At 34.2% G+C, this 20,832-nt stretch overlaps 1 long non-coding RNA gene across 1 annotated transcript in view; it reads right to left on the bottom strand.

Annotated features, from left to right (window-relative positions):
• Positions 1 to 20,832, bottom strand: part of LOC105422682 (uncharacterized) — a 64,398-nt gene that overhangs the window by 29,246 nt on the left and 14,320 nt on the right. The window lies entirely within an intron of this gene.

The raw sequence follows: 20,832 nt of genomic DNA, 5'->3' as shown, positions 1-20,832 counted from the left end.
CTATCGCAATGCGGACGACGTAGCGTTAGCGATCATCCGCTATCATCCCTCGAAAATCCGGAGGGGGTTCGTATCAGGGGGTCGTATAGAGGTCATCGCGTAGGCGGGAAGCTTCGCTTTGTAACGGATAACAAGTTTGCGTCCCGAATACAACGGACCGGTTATTAAATTACTGAATGGAATGTAATGGAGCAGCACTACATAATAGAGAGAGCCGGCCGTGAGACAATACTATATCTGCTTATTAAGTTTACACCGTAATTGTAACATGCAGAATATCATTAGACTGATGCGTCAGTTTGTCAGACGAAATAACGCTATTTGTCAGTGTTTTACGTTGTAAAATCTGAAGACTGAAATCTGAAAGCACAAATTATAATCGTTGACGTAAATTAAAAGCAATAAAATTGAGAAAGTCGTATGTTGAATTTTAACTATCTACAAACAATTTATTCTTAACTTATTTATTTAAGTATGAACTTTTTTAATCAATTTCGATCAAACCTCTTCAAATCGATTATCAATGCTTAAGGGACTTTACATTCGCTTTCAATGTTAATATTAACATCGAATCTCTCGTAAATCTTGAATATGCTCAAAAACGATCGGTAAATAACACTTTACCTTGAATAACGGTCATAATAAAGTAAACTCGCAGCGAGAGAACAAAAACTACTAAAAACTGTAGCATTAAAAAGCTACGGGATGCTATTAACGGGAGTGTATCACATGGGAGAGAACGATAGTCCTAAGATAGCGCGATCGCACATCATCACAGCGCGAAGTGCAAGCAGATTAAAGCAAAGCGCGTGATAGGCGTTTCTCTTGGCGACGCGAAAACTGGTTTCACCGATGCACCGGGAGTCCGTGAAATTCTCTCGTGGTGTGCGTGGGACAATGTACGGAACATGAACGGCGTCGGAAATTTCGCGGATGCGCCGCCTCGAGGTAGGGGTCGACTAACCCGTCGACCAAACGATCTCGCTTGGCACTTTGGAAACGGCTCGCTGGCGGCCGGGTTTCCAAAGTGCAAGTACAGCAACCGTAATTGCAGTCCACTTGCAGTTACCACCTCCGCATACGATGTACCGTATTCCCCAGTCATGCGTGTACGTAAATTATGCATTAAGTGCGGACGAGTCTACAACTGCAAAATTAGAAGATTTGGAGAACGAAAGCGGAATAAAATAGAGCAGAGCCAAAAACCCTTTCCAATTTTTACAATTGTTCCTCACATAAAAATATGAAATACACCGCTATCTGCTGTAAACTAAATTTAATATATATCATTTTTATTTAATTTTTTTTATTTTTATGTTAAATATCAAATCAAACATACAATATATATATATATATATATATATATATATATATATAAATAACTTTCAAACATACAATATATACAAAAGTAGCTTTCGAAATAAAATTATACTTGCATATCCAATAAAGTACGTTGTGTAGAATTTCCCGAATATTTTTTATATGTTTCAATGGAAAAAATAAATATTTGCAAAAGTATTTTTAAACAGAAAACACAATTATTAACTTGAATGTAATAATACGTATTCACCAAATTGCCTTGAAAGATATGAATCCAAAACATATTTACGAGCTTCATTTTAAGCTTAAATAACGTTTTTGAAAAAATTAAAAAATTAAAAAACAAAATTATGTTATATTATGTTATAATTATATTATATTATATTATATTATTATATTATTATTAACAAAATTATGTTGTGACACGACAACATATGAACATTATGACATAATTTTTAGACTTTATTGCAATAAATTATCTGAAAAATCTGACTATAAAATTTTGTTTTATTCTTTTCTAAAGATATTAATATTACTTTTTTAAATTTTATTTTCTCAAGTATAATTATCACTATTACTTCATTCTGATTTTGTTGTTAAATCTTAAATAATCTTAATCTTCATCGTTTCATTAGAAAAAAATTACAATATTATATAGTAATATTAAATTATCTCTGTTCACTATCTGCGAAAAACATTTCTTCGCTTTTTATCTTTATATTACTGTTCATATAAAAGACACAGGCATGCGTGGTCAGCGTTGCTCCGATATTAACATCGAGATCGCTGCCATTTAGGGATCGTCCAACTGCACAATTAGACTTGTCTGATCAAGAAAGAGGAAAATCGGACATAGCACTTGTGTCGATTGGATAAACGCATTTCAGCGCATTTCCTCGTGGAAAGAACAAAGCACTTTCACATTATCATGTAAACGCCAGATAACTCAAAGATAGATAGATATTTAAAAATAGACGCGTACAATTTTCCAGATTGGCATTAATTTTTCCAAAATAACTTCGAATATTCGAAACACGTCGATTTATATATCAGTATATAACGATCGTAACACAGGCGCTTCCGTAATATTGAATGGTCAACTTAGAAAAGTTAATTTTATCTCTTCATTCTTTCGCGCTAACTCGCAGAGCCACAACGCGCCTCAGATTAGAGATATATTAATTATATCTCTCATAGGATATTTAAATTTAATATTTTATTTCATTTTTTCAGTAAATCTTCAGTATTTGACATTTAATTTTAATAATCACATATTTGACAACTATTAAAAGATTCTGATTAAATAATAAATTATAATACAGTTTACTGTATTATAATAAATTTTTGTCTAATTTTTAATCTTTAACCATAATAATCATTTTTATTCCTTTTTGTACAGTAAATAATACGATAAGTTCACAGTTCACATAAAAGATATTCTCATTCATTGTTATGGATGTCTAGCTGTAGCTTCCGCGCGCGCGCGCGCGCGCGCGCGCGCGCGCGCGTGTGTGTGTGTGTGTGTGTGTGTGGCATCACAGGTACAAGCAAGAAAGATAAGACCTAGACTTGGCTTGTAGCGCCATTGATAATGATGATAAAAATATCTGTCTATTGACTTATTCTACATTAAATTCCATTATGTCATGTGATGTAAAAACTCGTAAATCTGACAGATGCGATCGCGATATCGATATACTACTGAGGTGTACGCCCACACGTTAACTTTTATTACGATGAGATCGCTAAAAGCTACTTCAAGTATTTCCAACGGGATAAAAGCGGCAGTAATAAATAAGCCGACGCGAATTTGCATTCAGACAGCTACCGTGGCGTGACACACGCGTAGCCGTGCTTTGTGTCCACATGTAAGTACGATGAACGCGGGATGATAACCTGTGGAAACTCGCCGGTACGTGCTACTTTTTTAAAATTTACATCACCGGAATATAATATTTTTTACATGTCATTCCCTTGCTTTAGCCTGCCATGCGAGCGTCTCGAGGAGGCGTGCCCGTGAATGTAATCCCAGCGAGATGAGTCCAAAGTGAGCGAACATTTATTCTCGAAAATTGATTGTTCAACGAGAAGGTATCGCGAAACAAAAAAAAAAAAAAAAAAAAAAAAACACGAACTCCGAAACAATCCATCACTGGCAATCGCCACTAAGCCACGGTGTGGATCACGCGTTTCATAACGCGTTTAATTTTTCGGGAGGAGTTCAAGGGCGTTATCTCTTCTGACGTGATAGGCGAAGTGATTTATCTGGCGAATTCCTCGAATGAACCCGCTATTACGCGAGGCTCTCAACCCTCCCTCCCCTCCCGCTAGTGGGTGGTTGGACGGACGGATGTTAACTGTGACAAATGGACACATGCCGCCTATCGGGGGTAACCCATCCCGATGTTTCTATCACACACCCTAATCGTGGTGTACAGCCCGCAATAGTCACGTTCCCATGCAACGTTACGTGGTGGAAATAACCCATTCCCCCGTGTGACGCGCTCGCTCACGCGACATCCGCGTTTTCACTCGTGTCCTCGAGTGACATGGCGAAGGTCCCGTACGACCATCATCCTCGTTCTCACCAACCCCCCCGTATTCACGTAGTATTCCGCAGCACGATAGCAACCACGTTTGAATTTGTAAATTACGTACGCGCGCGTGCGCACGCGATATGGCTCGTTTTGGGGCCTGACGAGCGATAAACGCCCTGACGAAGTCGACGGGTAGAAACGTTGCACTATGTTGCCTAACCGAGTGCGGTATCCCTGAGGAATCCCTGTTTGCGCGTGCAACCCCATTATTGGCGGCTTGTTCGTCGACATGACTATATACTTGCGCAAATACAATAAAAAGTTCCGTTTTCATAAAAAAAATTAATGCATAACGTATTTTATATATATATATATTTTTTTTTTAATTTTCTTCCTTTTCTCGAAACAAAGAATACTCGATAATAATTTCTCGAATAATCGAAGAAATCAAAAATGCAACATTTCCTTTCAATAATGTTTTGCAAGATAAAACTATCCTAACGCTGCGTCATGACAAAAAATTTAATTATCTTAGCTTTTCATTCGTAGTTACACTACATTTATTCGCAATTTTCGCGTTTCGATGTATCACATAAAAGCGGCGTTACTACTATATGTTTTTTGACCTTTATGGAAAGCTGGCAGGAGCGCAATCAATAGTTGACGGGGATGCATTACCGGGATAGTAATGATCAGGCTTTTGAATCAAATGCCAAACCATATGCTTTGTATACTGCCCATAATGATATGTGATTGCAACAACACCGGTGGCTGCCTCTGTTCAGGTCAAGGCTGAACCGCCATAAGAGCAACAATTTCTTATTAATAGGGAGGATCAAACGGTATCCGGAAAGCACGCATTTTCCGCTACTCACTTACCTACTGCTTTCCCCACTTCGTTTTTTACAAAAATTAATGTATTTTCTTATAATTTAAGTTCTCATTAATAACTATAAATATAAATTTTTGCTGTGATGCACACACACATGGAAGCTACAGCTAGACATCCATAACAATAGCAACAGTGAAGTTCAATGAGAATATCTTTTATGTGAACTGTGAACTGTGATCGTATTATTTATCGTACCAAAAAGGTATAAAAATGATTATTATGGCTAAAGATTAAAAATTAAACAAAAATTTATTATAATACAGAAACTGTACAGAATCTTTTAATAGTTATCAAATATGTGATTATTAAAATTAAATGTCAAATATTGAAGAGTTACTAATAAAATGAAATAAAATATTAAATTTAAATATCCTATGAGAGATATAATTAAAGTTTAATACATCTCTAATCTGAGGCGTGTTGTGGTTCTGCGAGTAAAATTATTTAATACTCTACAAATATAGAATGTATGTTAAATGATACAAATCTCTAACTCACGTGTACATGCGCTTGTGATACGTGTGTGATGTGTGTATTTTCATACTTTTATGGTATAATAAAACGACCCGGTATATATAACAAATTATTATTAAACGGTATATATAAAAAATTATTATTAAACGCATATCATTCTATATATTAAATCTATTATAATTAAAATTATCGCTGAATATCAATAGAAAGTCCCTCTCTCTTTCTCATTTTCTCTGAAATTACAATTCCACCTACACGCCAACACTTTTAATGGCTTTAACGGCGTCGTTCCGCCTTTGTGGCAATACTTCCATGAAAGACATTGCGATAAGGGTAAAGCCGTAAGCGTTAACGCGCCGACTGGTTTGTCGTGGCTCGCTTTTGTCGTCGGCGCGCGCAAGGAAAACCAAAGCCATCCCTGGCATTCGGCTATTCTCCTTACCATTCGGATTATCAACGTTCGCATGAACATCGCGGTCTCGACATTAATAGGAGGCCCATTTTATATGCACTTCATATTTCCGCACGAATCTGGAATAGAGTGCCTATCGGCATATCGGCAATTCACAAGTGTGAACTTACTGAATGGTGCCACGTAAACTTAAATTGACCTAATCCACACTATGTCACAATCCGTTTCCTTTCACCAAGCTACACAAGCTACACATATTCTTTGCACGCGCGCGTATTTCGTCATATCACCAAGGAAAATCTCAAAATACTCAAAACTCTTCACTGTAGATCACCATGTAATGTCACTTTTGGTATGAATATTGTGACATTAATTTGTGCACTTTTTTTTTCCTGATACTCGTTTAATATTCGCTGATAACATATAAACATCTTTTTATCGTACGCATGACACGTGTTAAGAATACATTAACACAGATTTTTAACTACCAGGTGGAAGCATTCTACCAAAACGAAATTATTCATGTATGAATAGAAAGTAATCATACGTCAATACTGTTTCAACTATTGCTGCAATAAATATAAACCCCAGAAAATGCATATAATAATTAATAAAAATAATTTGTTTTAAATATTTAATAATTTTCAGATTATTTTTCAAAAAGTACAAAGTAGAATTTTATAAATTTCTAAATTTCCTAATAATATAAATATAAACTTTTTGGCAACATAAATATTATTACAATAAAACAATTAAAAATGTTATATTAATAATGTTATATTATAATGTTACATTATAATATGTTATAATATTTATTTCCAAAATAATCTCATTTTATATATTTTAATTAATATTCTTACATTTATTATTTTTTTAAGTCTTTATAATTTTTATCTTTAAAAATTATCAAATCGGCAAAGTTTCAACATTTTCGAATGTTGACTCGAAACACCTACACATATATCTTGGGCACGAATTCCTCCACTTCACTCAACTGTGTTGTAAACAAACATTTCTATGAAACAATTCTCATGACCGCGATATGACACGAATGCCCCCTCCCCCCCCCCCCCACAAATTCCTATGATTAAACGAAAGAGTAGAATGCTATTCCGTTCGGCTATTTCGCTAACATTAATGAGACGGGATGAGCCTTATTACTTTCCCGGTAGACAAAAGCGTCGTGCACGCCTTACGGTTTAACTGTTAAGCCCGGCACCGGATGGCGGTCGCGGATAGATACGTAGGTGCAACTGCAGACACAAAGTGCCGGAAACGTGCTCGCCGTGCGTGACACGCATAGGTGACACGCACCATCGAGTGTACGCGCACGTACTCGCATGCGTGCGTCTACAAACCGTTAAAAGCTGTCCGCTCCTTCTTCCTCCCCCCCCCCTTGCGCCCTCCCCTCGTTGGTGGTATCGGTCAAAATTTTGTCGGAGGAAAGTGGGGAGATCATTCGGAGCGTTGCATGCGTCGGCGTGAATATTTTGCACGCGTCGATACGCGCCGACAGCTGAGCGACGGCACGCCGTCGACGCGCGGATTCGGCGTGCGTGATTTTTTTTTCCCTCCCTTTCGTTTTATTCGACGGAAACCGGCGGATCACCCTCCCGCAACCGTGAAAATTGCAAAGCGTTTCACGCATTCCGAACATTTTTTATCGCGGTGCAAAAATTTACGCGCCACGGATTGTCGAATAATTTTATATGGCCGACGTGCTTTTCAAGTCGCGAAATGGGCTCGTTATATTGGACGAATGTATATTGAGTGGTATTTTTTTTTTTTTTTTTTTTCGCTTATTTCGTATGTGTCTGTGCGCATACACGTGCACGCGGTGGATGTTCACCAACGTGAGTGGAAATTATGCTGCATTCCGCTCGAAACGAAGCTGCATACGTCAGCACGAGCACACGTTAATATTACATCACAGACGTAAATGTAACGTATTCCAGATTACCACTCACTTACGCGATTCGCGCTTATTTGATTTTTTTTGATCAAATCTATTATGAATGAATTTTGCAAATTTTTCATAAGAAAGAGAAGAGGATATCTTATAAATAAACAAGAATTCATGATATATACAACATAAGTATTAAATAATTGATTGAGGTTCGTGCAATTTTGGTAAAGATGCAACATAAAAATGACATACAAAATTAAATATTTAACAATGCATAGATTTTAATTTATATCAATACGAAAATAAATTGCATTTGGTCGAATAAATTGGTTTTGGTCAATACACGGAAATTTAATAAATATTTCATATTTTATTACAAAAAGAGAGTGATCCATTAAAAACTTAGAATGAATTCTTTTATTATATTACGTCACATACTATTTGTTTCGTTCTATTGAATTCACATAGGCTCGACACCACACAGTAATGGTGCATCGATGCAGTTTGCCGAGAATGGAATGGAGAACATCGATACGCTTAAATTAATCCTAATTAAATAATTTCCACCGAAGCACGCTCGTAATGTGGATATAAATAATTGGATCGGTATAGACGTAGGATTCATTGATATTTTTAAAAGTCATCATTCATCGACCGACATTGCGTGCCGTTGAGCGAGCAGTCGCGTACAAGTTGTTAAAATAAATCACTGAATAAATTGCCGCGAGCGATATCGGAAATATAGGAATTTAAAACACTTCGCATTACAAGCATGAGAACATCAAAACGGAATAATAAATTCCATATTCCGCGTGAGCGATTAAAAATTTGCACCCGCGCTTCGTAAGCGAGAAAGCCTCGCCATTACGTAACACACGCGAACGATGTAGAATGCATATTTCTCTCTCTTTCCTTCTCTGCAATCAGCATGAATATTTTACTTGACAACGAAAAATCATGCAAATCGTTCTCACCTACGCGTTCTTCAAATGCCATTAAAATTGCATAAAATAGACTGCTTCTGTTTAATATTGCGTTTAATACTGTTACAACTACAGACTCACAATTGTATATTTTTTTGTACTTAATGTAAAAACATGTCTGGAGTACGTTCATATTTATTTTAGGTAGTTCTCATTTTCTGTTTTTTTAAATATGTATCTAATCTAATCTGTTAAATGCACGCATGTAAAAATACGTGATCTTTCATAATCTCATCGATCAATTGCGAGAATGGATAATGCAAACGAATCAATGCGGTTTTCACTCCGACGTGGATTTTTCGTGAGATCCAGAAACTCACAATATGCAATATCGAATCGAGTGCACGAGCTTCGAGAGGAAAATATGCATTCCGCGAAAAATTTTGCGACGCGTCCACAGAGCGCACAGAAACACATGGCATGCGGTACTTTCCACGCGCGGATAGAAACAACGATGGTATCTCTTTGACGTGGCACGACGTCCCCCTCGCATGGCCCTGTCAAATGAAATTCCATACTGTCATACGGCACAGACGACAGAGCTGTATGAAATATACGGAAAGAACTTTGCGAACCTACGACCGACTGTCTCGGAAAACGTGGCCGCGCCGCTCGATTCCGCCGGTGATCTTTGAAGAGGATAAGTTAGAAGAGTTAAGGAATTCGATAAGTTCGAAGTATGTTACTTGTTTCTCGGAGACATTCGCAGACGTATTCGCATTGATAGTCACTAAATAGTCAAAAGAGTAATTTTGCGAAACACATTCGCTAAAGCATCAGCAAATATACGCGCAAATTACGACCGAGAAATTGTAGTAAATAGTTAATGTTTAAGTTCGTTGATTATGTAGATAGAACCGGAGATAGAATCGATTCGAAGGTAATATATTATTTACTATCACAAGTATTCGTCAATTTGAAATTCGATTACGAGAGTTCGTTTAACAAGTGTGAGCAAAATTTTAATGAATTTCATTATAAATCATCATATGAGATTCATGAAACCAATTTTGATTGCTCGCGTTTTATTACTTTGCCGTAAATTCAGCAAATATTTTTTGCTCAAATTTAGATAAGTTCAAAAAAAATAACATCGAATTTTAATCGAGGATTAATAGAATTTTAATGGCTACCTGCAAGGCGAACAATAGATATACATAAAGAAAGAGGTAAGGGGAATGGAGAGAGAAAGAGACCAATGCAGATGGAAATAAAGGTATTGCAAGAAATAATTTTTATAAAACAATAAAATCAAAAATATATATCAACAAAATTAAATGTAATAATGTTTAAAAAAAACACTCCTAACACGTTTATTAAAATAAAAGAATTTATGATAACAACATTAGGATAATTTTTTCAGGTAACTTAAACGAATTAATTGTTTTAATTAAAATAAATTAATTGTTTTAATTAGAAATATCTGTTTCTATATGTCATAAGAAAGAATGTGTACATCATGTGTACATCAATAGAAAGAACAAGATAAATGATAAGATGAAGCACATCGAGATCGCACATCGGATGAATTGACGAATCACCTGCAGCGTGAATAAGAGAAGCAATTGAGAACGAGTAAAACGCCGAGCAACGAGTGAGAAATTGGTCGATACAATACGTTCCGTTAATTGACGTGGAATTTCGGTTAGATGCATCGTCATCTCGTTTTGACGAGAAACACGTCGCGGCATGACGATCATCACAGTAACAAATTTTAAATCTCTTGAGTTTTCCTCAATAAAATGAATTTTTCACTAATCTCAAATCTGTGCAGAATAGTTCAAAATTTTATAAAGAAGAAATAAACAAAACGATATATATATTTTATGTTAATCGACATATTTACATGTAGAAATATGTTCATATTTATAATTTTAAAGAGAATATTTTAACTCAGTGAAATTATCTGATTTAATCACGGATATCAAATTTAAATCCGATACACCATCGCTATAACGATAATAAATAGCTTTAATAATTGTTGTTTGCTTTAACAGATAAAATCGAATAACTCGAGCGGATATTAAACACGTTCCTAATACTTTGAATTATAGCTACTGTTTTAATAAAAGGAAAATAGTTATTATGAAATGGTTTTGTGTTCTATATAAAATTGATTAAATGTCAAGGCGTGACACATGTGACGAATGTGTGGTTGACCACTGACAGTTTGATTGAATGCTTATTGACAAGAATCATTTGATGTTACAATAAAAATTATTGTACTGTATTAGAGAATAATATCTCATTTATATTCATCGCACATGAGAAATGGCGAAATTTATTTTAGAATGAATGGCAAGAAATATTTTTCATTCCGACGTTATTTCCTACGTTCATTTCCGACGTTAAAATCATCAACAATGAGTTATTTTTTAAACAAATAACAGAAAATATTATATGAAAGACGTGTCCGCAATAAATTAAATTTAATACGCTTTTATATATTTTATAATTTATTCGGTGTTATTACATTTAGTCAGGCACACATATATAATAATAATTTGTAGTACTACTAATAATAATAAGTACTAATGTAAACGATTCTTAAAACGATCATTTGTATTCTACGATTATGTAAGTTTTCAGTTCGTGTTACTTTCTCAGACGAAAATCGATTTTCGCGTAAAGAGGTCTTGCCTACTCACACGGCACATCGCATTTTATCAGATTAAAGGGCAAAAAACTTGGTAATGTAATGAGAAAAATTTATAGTAAAAAACATTTCTCGCAAAGTAACAGTTCTTTAATTTGAAGTTACATCAAGGTTTCCAATTTACAAGAAAAATTTAATCTATAACAGACTCAAAAGAAACAATGTAAGATAAAATCCGTAAAATGTCGTGAAAAATTAATTTCTCTCCCCTCTTTTTCTTGCAAACTAAAATCTATTCTGATCTAAAACTTTTATGTGTAATCAACATTATCGCGATTCGCATATCGCATTTGAAAATTCACATGACAGCATATAATTTTTGAATATGCCTTAATAACCATCTTCAAATTTATAGTCATGATTTGTAAGAAAAAGCTGTGGCAAGAGTTACAAAAAGATATTTATATTAAACAATATTGCTTTATCGGGGAAATAATTATGTTGTGTACCAACGCAAGAGAACTCTCAGGAATTTGTTAAGGTGCTCAAAGTTTCATTAATTTCTAATCAACAGACTTCATAGGAAAGTCATGTATGGTAGCGAAACTTTATGAACAAATATTAGAATTTAATATCTTAGTAAAATTTAATAATTTAGCAAATGTGTTAAATTTTATAATGTAGAATTGACAAATTTTAAAAACACCAAAATATTAAAAATTAACAAAATATCATACGAATCAGCTAATATAAAATTAAAACTATAATACACAAATATTTTATTATTGTTTTAATTAATGATTATGTAAGATATGTATGATTATTAAATTAGAAATCAAGAATTACCACATCGAAACATTTAGAAATGGATACGTGAGATGAAAAAATCTCATCAGCGAGAAAAACTTTCATTTAAACCTTTTGAAATCTATAGCCGCAGGCAGCGAATCCGCAATAAGAAATCGTGTATGCTGCTCTTATCACACTCGTGCAGAAGCCCGATTTTCTCATTTCCGTCGATCGAATCTCTCGCGAAAACTCCAAATCCTCATCGTAAAACAGATAAAAAGGTCTGAAAGTTTATTCTTTTTTTTTCCTCTCTTCTCTGCTCTGTTCTGATGGAAGTGATTAGAACTTTTAACCATGCGATTTAAAAGAAACTAAACTATTAAAGATATTTAAATGATACTTTTTGTGTCAAACCAAAATATGTAACAACAAAATATAAAAGCTGCATGAAATAGCAAGTAATTTCGAGAGAACAAATCGGCCAAAAATATAGTAATTGGAAATCGGAAAACCTTCGTATGTGAAAACATCGATTTCTCTGCCAATATTGCCGACTGCGGCCAAATGTCATATTTCTTCACTTATTGTCAGGCCGTTTCTCTTGACTTTTTTCTCAAATTCTTCACGCTCCCCCAAAGGGGGATCTCGTTTTTACGAGCCTGATTCTCCAGGACGATTCTTTTTCGCGAACTATTCTGTGAATTGGACGAAAAACGAACAGGAGATCCAGATTAAATACAAGCAGCTCTAATAGGATTGAACTGTATTTTTCCTGAAATCAGAATCCAAGCCGCAGTGCGGACGGTTCTATCCTATTAATCCTCGAAAATTTCACGGAATTTTAATCAAGAACATGCCCGCCGCCAATTATCGGAGTTTCTTTTCGTATCTCACATTCCACTCTTAAAAATTAATCAATTTAACAATATTGAAACGCGAACAGATCAAAATCAGATACGTGATTCTAGGACCAGATACACGCGTCAAATTCTTTTTCTTGGATAGACTCTTCATTTATTTGGACTCAATAACTCAAGTCTTCTTTAATATCTACTTCTCTCTACAGATATTAAAGATCTTCACTTTACTATTGAAGCTATACTAACTAAAATATTAATAAAGGTAAAGATTTTGAAATATAAAGTTACAAATAAATATATTTCTTAACAATTTAAAACAATATTACTTCAATTAAAAATTATAAAAAAATAGTATGTTATTAAACAAAATTATTCTACAAAATAGTGTCATTTTAATATTGAATATTGTTTTTTTTATTTTAGAATTAATTAAATTAATTTAAATGTACTTTTTTATAAAAAGTATAGCACATATTATGTGCTTTAATATATATATATATATATATATATATATATATATATTAAAAATTGTATATATTTTGCTATAAGTTTAAATATTATTAATGAAAGTTAAAAGATATTAATGAAAATTATTAATGAAAGTTAAACTTCATATAGACACACCTGCATAGTAACAATACGTGACGAAATATTTTGTGACTTTATGTATCTTTATGCAAGTATGCAGTCACATGGAATTAAGTAGGCAGCATCGCAAAAATGAATATACAATGAATATTTGAGATACTACGAAAAAAAGAAAAGAAATGTTTGTGTGCAATCAGTTGAACATTACACAGAAATTGAAAATAAAATAATATATTAAAATATATTCATCTTTTTCCTTCAAAAATATACTATATTAATAACAGTTATTTTATAAAAAAATTGAAATATATAATATTATTATATTAATTGTATACATATAATATAATATAAAAATAATGTAATTAATATAAAAATTATGTAAAATTAACTTAATCAATGTAAAATATATCTTTTCGAATTCTAATTTTATTTTTATATTTATAAAAATCGAATAATTTAATTAAATTTGAGTACACATCTTGTTCAGTTTACCACGTTTTTACTCACGAATCGCAAAATCTGGCGAGAGGAATGAAAAAGACGGGAGTCTAATTTGAGAAATAAGTGGCGCAACTCCGGAGCCAAAAATATGCCGAAGGGAAGTGTCTGGAAAGCACATAGGCTTTAAATCGTTGCCATCACAAATTTATTCTCGTCATAGAATGCAACATCGTTCTTCACGCTCGCGTTCCCAATTTGTAACGAGATCAGACGAATATGCGAAATTTCCCGAACTGTACGTGAACTAGGCCACGCAGAGCTGACGTATTCCAATCCACGCTCGCTTATCTTGTGAGAAGCTATTTACAAGAATGTATGCCGCTGTTTGAACAAATTGACAGATACGAAAAAGGCGTAACGAACATTATTATTACTTACGCGACAAGGCGTCAGATCGAAACGCCATTTCTCAGGAGTGAACAGGCGAGATTGTCGATAATGTCCGTGGGAGCGCGATAATTGCGGCGAGTGAAAGAATGACGAGAGCTGTTACTCTTGCGAGAGAGAATGAAAATCGGTATTCCGCTACCGTGAATGTGTGTGTGTGTGTGTGTGTGTGTGTGTGTGTGTGTGTGTGTGTGTGTGTGTGTGTGTGTGTGTGTGTGTGTGTGTGTGTGTGTGTGTGTGTGTGTCACGCGAGTACATTTCGCGCGGAACAATTTCCGCGTTTGTCAAAACGCTTTGTTTCTAGCTAGTAATAAAAATATACGCGTAGTCGCGCCACAACCAACGGTTCGAAAACCGTTTGTTTTTCCTAATCCTCCTGCTCATATTGTGCGAAAATTGGCGGGATAATAATACCCCAGCGTGAGAGCCGCGTGATAAATGCGTGATTATAAGATGGATAAGAATCCTCGTGATCCTCGCAGAAATCGCGTGTAGAAACCGCGTTGTACGATCGCAACGGCCGCATCTGATTGAGACGGAGAAACGAGAGACGAGTTAAAACGCCACTGTTTGTTATTGCAACCCCCCCCCACCCCCCCCCACCCCCCCTCCCCCCGGTCGAGGTCGACAAAGTCATTAGCAAAGAACTATCATTGTTCCCGGTAAGTAGGTCCGGGGATGGCTGGTTCTCACAAGGTTGCCGACCTTCGTCATCGCAGATGCCACAACCTGCCTTCGGTGGATGGATGCTTCCCCCCCGGCCACAAATTCCGCTTATTAGGGAGACCCACGCGATGAGAACCGTATGCACCCGGAAATCATTCCGACCGTCGCGGAATATTATACACGAACGGCTCCCGCGGACCGCATATGCAAATATGCATTCGTGAGAGATCTGAGGACAACGGAAAACGAAACGGACATAAATCAGGGCGTCACGCGAGCATCTCGAGCATGTCGTTAATATTGCGGTAAGAATAGAATCCGGACGAATGTTACGACATACACACGGTCAGAGCCGCTTGAGCTAGCTTTTGTGTTTTTCCCTGCAGAATTTTTCTTTTCAGGAAAAATGCCCCCGGTCGTGAAATAAGATTAAATCATGCTACTTGTATCGTACGGTAACGCTCGAATGTGTAAAATATAAAAATAATATATGTATTATTTTTTCACAAATATACGAAAGAAATCTATTGTACTATTGATTTCACTGAACACACACATATAATTATTTTTAATTTTTGTTAACGCAATCAAACAAATAGCATTTAAGTTTGTAAACTGCACCTTTGATAATAAAAAATGCAATAAATGCTAGTATATCGATTATATTGTAATTTTAGAATTAATTTGAATTGTAGTTTATTTGTATCTAATAAAACACTGCAATTTGGACATCTCACTAATGCCGTTAATTATCGTTAACAATTATCGACGATGGGATAATTACTAGCTTTAGAAGTGATTAGATCGAAAAGCTCCGCTTGGTCGCCAAATTGTCTCAATTCTCAAGTGAATTCTCGATCGTTATCGGCCGTTAATTACTGGAACAATTCCAAATTGCATCAAACAATTAATTATAAATCCTGAGATATGAATCGGACCTGCTTATTTGGAATTACGTGAATATTAATAGGTAAATGAGTAAATAATGCGATCTATATTATCTTCGATAAATTCTATTACGCTTTATATTATTTCCGATTATTATTTCAGCGTTAGTAACCACAATTTATATTAAATAAATGTGGATTATATCCAACACAGAGATATATAATATTCATATAACATATAATATTCATAAACATGAAAGACATACATTATCCGATAGTTATATTAGTCACGCAGCATTAATGTAAAGTTTTATAATTTAATGAGTCTGCGGTGAAATATGATGTGTCAGGCATGACATAGGCTCGCAAACGCTTGAAATAAGTTTTCGTTGCGCTTTTTACCGTGCACTTTGCCATGTTTCTCTTGCATCGCTGCTTACTATAAATCATACAATACCAGAAAACTCAGAATTTCACGGACGGATACGCGGAATAATTAAGGATACTTTTAAGATATATGTTTTTCTCTAAGTGCACGAAATGAATTTTACAAGGATCGATATAGTTTGCTATATCGATTCCTTTATTGCTATGATTGCCATCTAAAACAAGTAGTCACTATAAATAGATCTTATTAAAGTTAACATTTATAATTAGAAAATCAAATTATATTTTGTGCCAGAAATACCGTTGCACGATTCTATTTTGGAAACCAGTGTCGAAATATGATACGATGACTATCCTATTCGTCACAGAAGTGACGAAAGTTAAATACCACATCTAATACAGCTCTACTAATTCAAGTGTTAGCACACAAATTAATTACGTGACATAATACTCAATCTCAAGTCACGCAAGTAATCTACTCTCTATTAAATTCATCATTTTGCTTGCTTAAATAACTGTTGCAAAATCGCTTCATCTTTTTATGCAAATTTTATTATTGCAAGTTCTCTAAAATATTAAAGCACGAGACGATTTATAGCGCATCGGGGAGAAAGGCGAGGGAAAGAAGACGGATAACTCGATAAGATAACGCCACAACGAGACAAACCCATCGCGCAATCTTTTTTACAGATCTATGTGAAGGAATGGATGGAACGAAAAAGCGATAGAAGACTACGTAGCTCGTCATTATTTGAAAAATTGATATTTGCAAAAAGTATTCGTAAATATTCGGAATAAACAGAAGAAATGTAGGCGTAGTGCGCCACACACGTGCGTGTAATTTCTCTTCGTGTTACGTTAGGCAATTCTTCATCTTCACCCCCACACATTTAGACACACATAATAAATAAAAAGACACACATAATAAACCGTCGGTTGGAATTTACGTGTCAACGGTACCAATTACGTAGTAGATCTGCGTTTCAACATCTTCCCATCTCGAATGGGTATGACGATGGGTACGTTGGCGTAGCGTACACACCAGGAAAGATAAATCGTAATCTTGGGCGTAACTGGGCTCGTAATGGCGCAAGATGTTATGAAATAGATGGAGGTAATGATGGCCGAAAGGCAATTGTATAGCGAATAATGCAGCACGGTTGAGGAGAGATACGAAAAAAATCGCGTTATCCAAGCGTTATCTCGCGTCTCTTCGTACCTCCTTGGAATTCCTTGCCCGTGCCTTTCCACGGAAAGGAAGTCCATCGCGATAGGAAGTCCATCGCCATTCAGCAGAAGTTATAAATTGACTCGGTAAGAAAATACGCGATAGAGCTAAGATCGCTTAAACGGCATCTGGCTACCTCTCAAGATAAACGCTATGCGGCAACGTGAGATGGTTTTATTCGCGACATCACCGGAGTCAGATAGATGAATAGGAGCTCTTGAGTGAATGGCGCTGATAATGAAAATTGAACCGAGAATTGTATTTCAATCAGAAAAGAAATATCGAATAGCTTCGAAAGATAAAGATCATACATATTTTATAAGCAACAGAAAAGGGATATAGCAAATGTAAATAAGATTATGATAAAATGTCAATAAATATAGAATAAAATTATTTAAAACAGATGTCAAATGTTAATATGCATTTTTACATTTTTCTACAATATATTACAATATATATTTTTTTTATTCTTTATTTTATATATTAATATCGCATAATACTGGATATAAAATAAGATAAAATAATACAAGATAATAGAAACATTCTTTGACAAAGCCAAACTCAATTTTCCAATGATTCAAAAAAGATTAATTACAGTATGTCTCAAAACCAAGAAACTATAATTTCTATTAACTGATCATAAACAAAAGAAAAATGTACAAAAATGTACAGAGTATACAAATTAATGACATCAATTTTTCTAATTATTACATTGCACAGAAACTGTATTTAAAAGCAAATAAGTATGTTGAAAAAAATGAATAAAACGGAAATTCAGATAAGTTTGATGAAAACAATTTTTGCTATTATACGCTAATTTGTACGATGTTAATGATCGGGTTACAAAGTAGACCGTTAACGCATCCAGCTCGTTGCCCGGAAAAGAGAATCTCAACATTGTGCTGGCGGACAAAGGGCGAGGCAGCTACAACTAGACACTAAGATGACGGAGACATTGTGATTAATGATAGATGATAAAAATAATAATAGCGGAAATACTATTCTCTGACCGATATTAAAATGTTCGTTATTGTTATTGCTCAATTTATTTAGTTTAAAACTATATTAAACTGCATTCCTCTTAATTAATTAAATATTAAAGTTAATATTTTCACGTCATAAAAATATTCAAAAAATCTGAATCGATATAAAAATAACAAAAATGCATGTACAATTAATTATTAACTGTCACAATTAATTATTATTTTGCCACAAAATCAGTGTAGAAATTATTATTATTATTATTATTATTATTATTATTATTATTATTATTATTATTATTATTATATAACATTATTATGCCGGTAAACGAATTTTTTTTTATAAAGATGCAACGGAGTGTGGGACTCAGCTGACCCGACATACTACATCATAATACAACAGTTAAATGTACACGACTTCTATAGCATATATATGTGAGAAATGTAGTAATCTTGACATTTTTGTATTAATCACATTGCAGTTTGCTTGCCAATTAGTGAATGCTGTTGCACGTAATCCGGTTTCTCATTCTTTGCGATATAAATCGTACGGTTTATTACTTTGACAACTTTTTATAAAATTCAACATATTTTAACAAAAAATTTCACTATATATATTAATTTTACAAAATTTATAAAAATGACATTTAAAGATTGTAAATAATTATAGAGTTTAATACACTACAAAGCTATACTTATTAATACATTCTATTGATAATTCAATGTAAAAATAAAAAATTTTACATATAATCTTGAAATATATATTTTATATATATATATATATATATATATATATCTCATATATATTTTCTCAAAAATTAATAATCTTTTTAATCAAAAAGATATTTTTATATCATTAAAATTAAAAATAAACTGTCGTATATTTCTTTATCTTTGATTGGTCTTTCTCTCTCTCTCTTTCTCCTGTTCTCTTATGAGGCGCATATAAATTTATACCAAAGAATTTATACCAAAAGAATTTCTCAAAGGATAGTAACCATAGTAAGATGAATAAGTCTGCTCTTCCGATTAATGGGCGGATAAAGCCAGTATCGTAACTCAAAGGCAACCGAATTAGGCAACTCATTATATGGGGAGTCCTCAAAGTGCTATCACACTCGATGCATCCAAGGTACAAGCATTATTGCATAAACACTGTGCTTCGAGCACGTGTGGGACATTTAATTTTCGTATTACATGATAATCCAGGTTTAGCGGACCATAATTTAGTAATGATACGCTCAATCCGTAAACAAAAATGCAAACAAAAATTAACTAATGCACTCTAATAATACATCAATACGCAAAATAAATGTTATGCACTTAGAAATGTAACAATAATAATCTTTTTAATGTGATAGATAAAGTAATCTCTCTTTTTTCTTATTATATTAATAATTTCATAATTCAATATCGAAATAAATATCCAGGTGGAAAATATGTTGTTGTTAATACAATATATATTTTTTAATATATCTAACGATAAAAAAAGCTGTTAATATAATCTTCAACATATTAAACGAATTACAGAATATATTTACAAACTCAATGATCTTCTAATAAGATCAGATATATAGCTATCCGTGCCGGATAGCAATACAAGCCAAAATCAAACATATGTATCAAGTAATAATCAATTAATACATTAGTTGTGACTCACAGTGGATAAAGTTCAAGGAGCTTGCTAATTAGCCACAGACGAAAATGCGTTGGTGTTATATTGCTGGTTCCTATTACACCGACATAACAATTAAGGCGCGGCGCTATGATAATTTATAGGTAATAAACTTCGCTCGCAGCGTGCCTGCTCGCACCCGGAGCCTCGATTCTAACCATTGGTGCGATGGTTACGTATTGCTCTATAGCAGCAATAATTTCTTCGGCGCAACCTCCTACGTGTGTACACACACGCTAAATCACACGTCGAGACAAAACAAACCGCACAATCATAGCGCAACGTGCGAATCGATCGGGCACATGTCACGTTTTTTGCCGAATATGCCGCGAGTGTATCCGTTACATGTACTTCTTCGTGTACTACTTCGTGACTGCATTACATTCCAAGAGGTATACGCAACAATTGACATTTGCGCAACGGACGATCTGAGACATTGGCGATTTCCCCCGCGGAGAAAACCGAAAAACCAGTTTACGCGCGCGAATCTACATGGATGATGCATATATACTTGTATGATACCCGTTATCCGTGAGTGTACGAAGTATTCCGAATAATAATAAACGAACCAAGCCCCTTAGTAAAGTTAAATATGAAGTTTGATAGCAATGTGTACTTACGAAGAGAAATTCTAAGCACTGAAAAATCATTTGCAAAAAATTTACGTTTTCTGCAATAGTATTTATTATAAAATATTACCTCGAATACGATATTGTAACCAAAAAAAAAGGATTTAAATAAAAATATCTCAAGGAATTTTATCT

The sequence above is a fragment of the Pogonomyrmex barbatus genome, unplaced genomic scaffold (assembly GCF_055798465.1).
Source record: "Pogonomyrmex barbatus isolate J1 unplaced genomic scaffold, ASM5579846v1 scaffold8, whole genome shotgun sequence".
NCBI classification, from domain to species: domain Eukaryota; kingdom Metazoa; phylum Arthropoda; class Insecta; order Hymenoptera; family Formicidae; genus Pogonomyrmex; species Pogonomyrmex barbatus.
The sequence above is the reverse complement of the archived record's forward strand: the minus strand, read 5'-3'. Positions and strand labels throughout refer to the sequence as shown.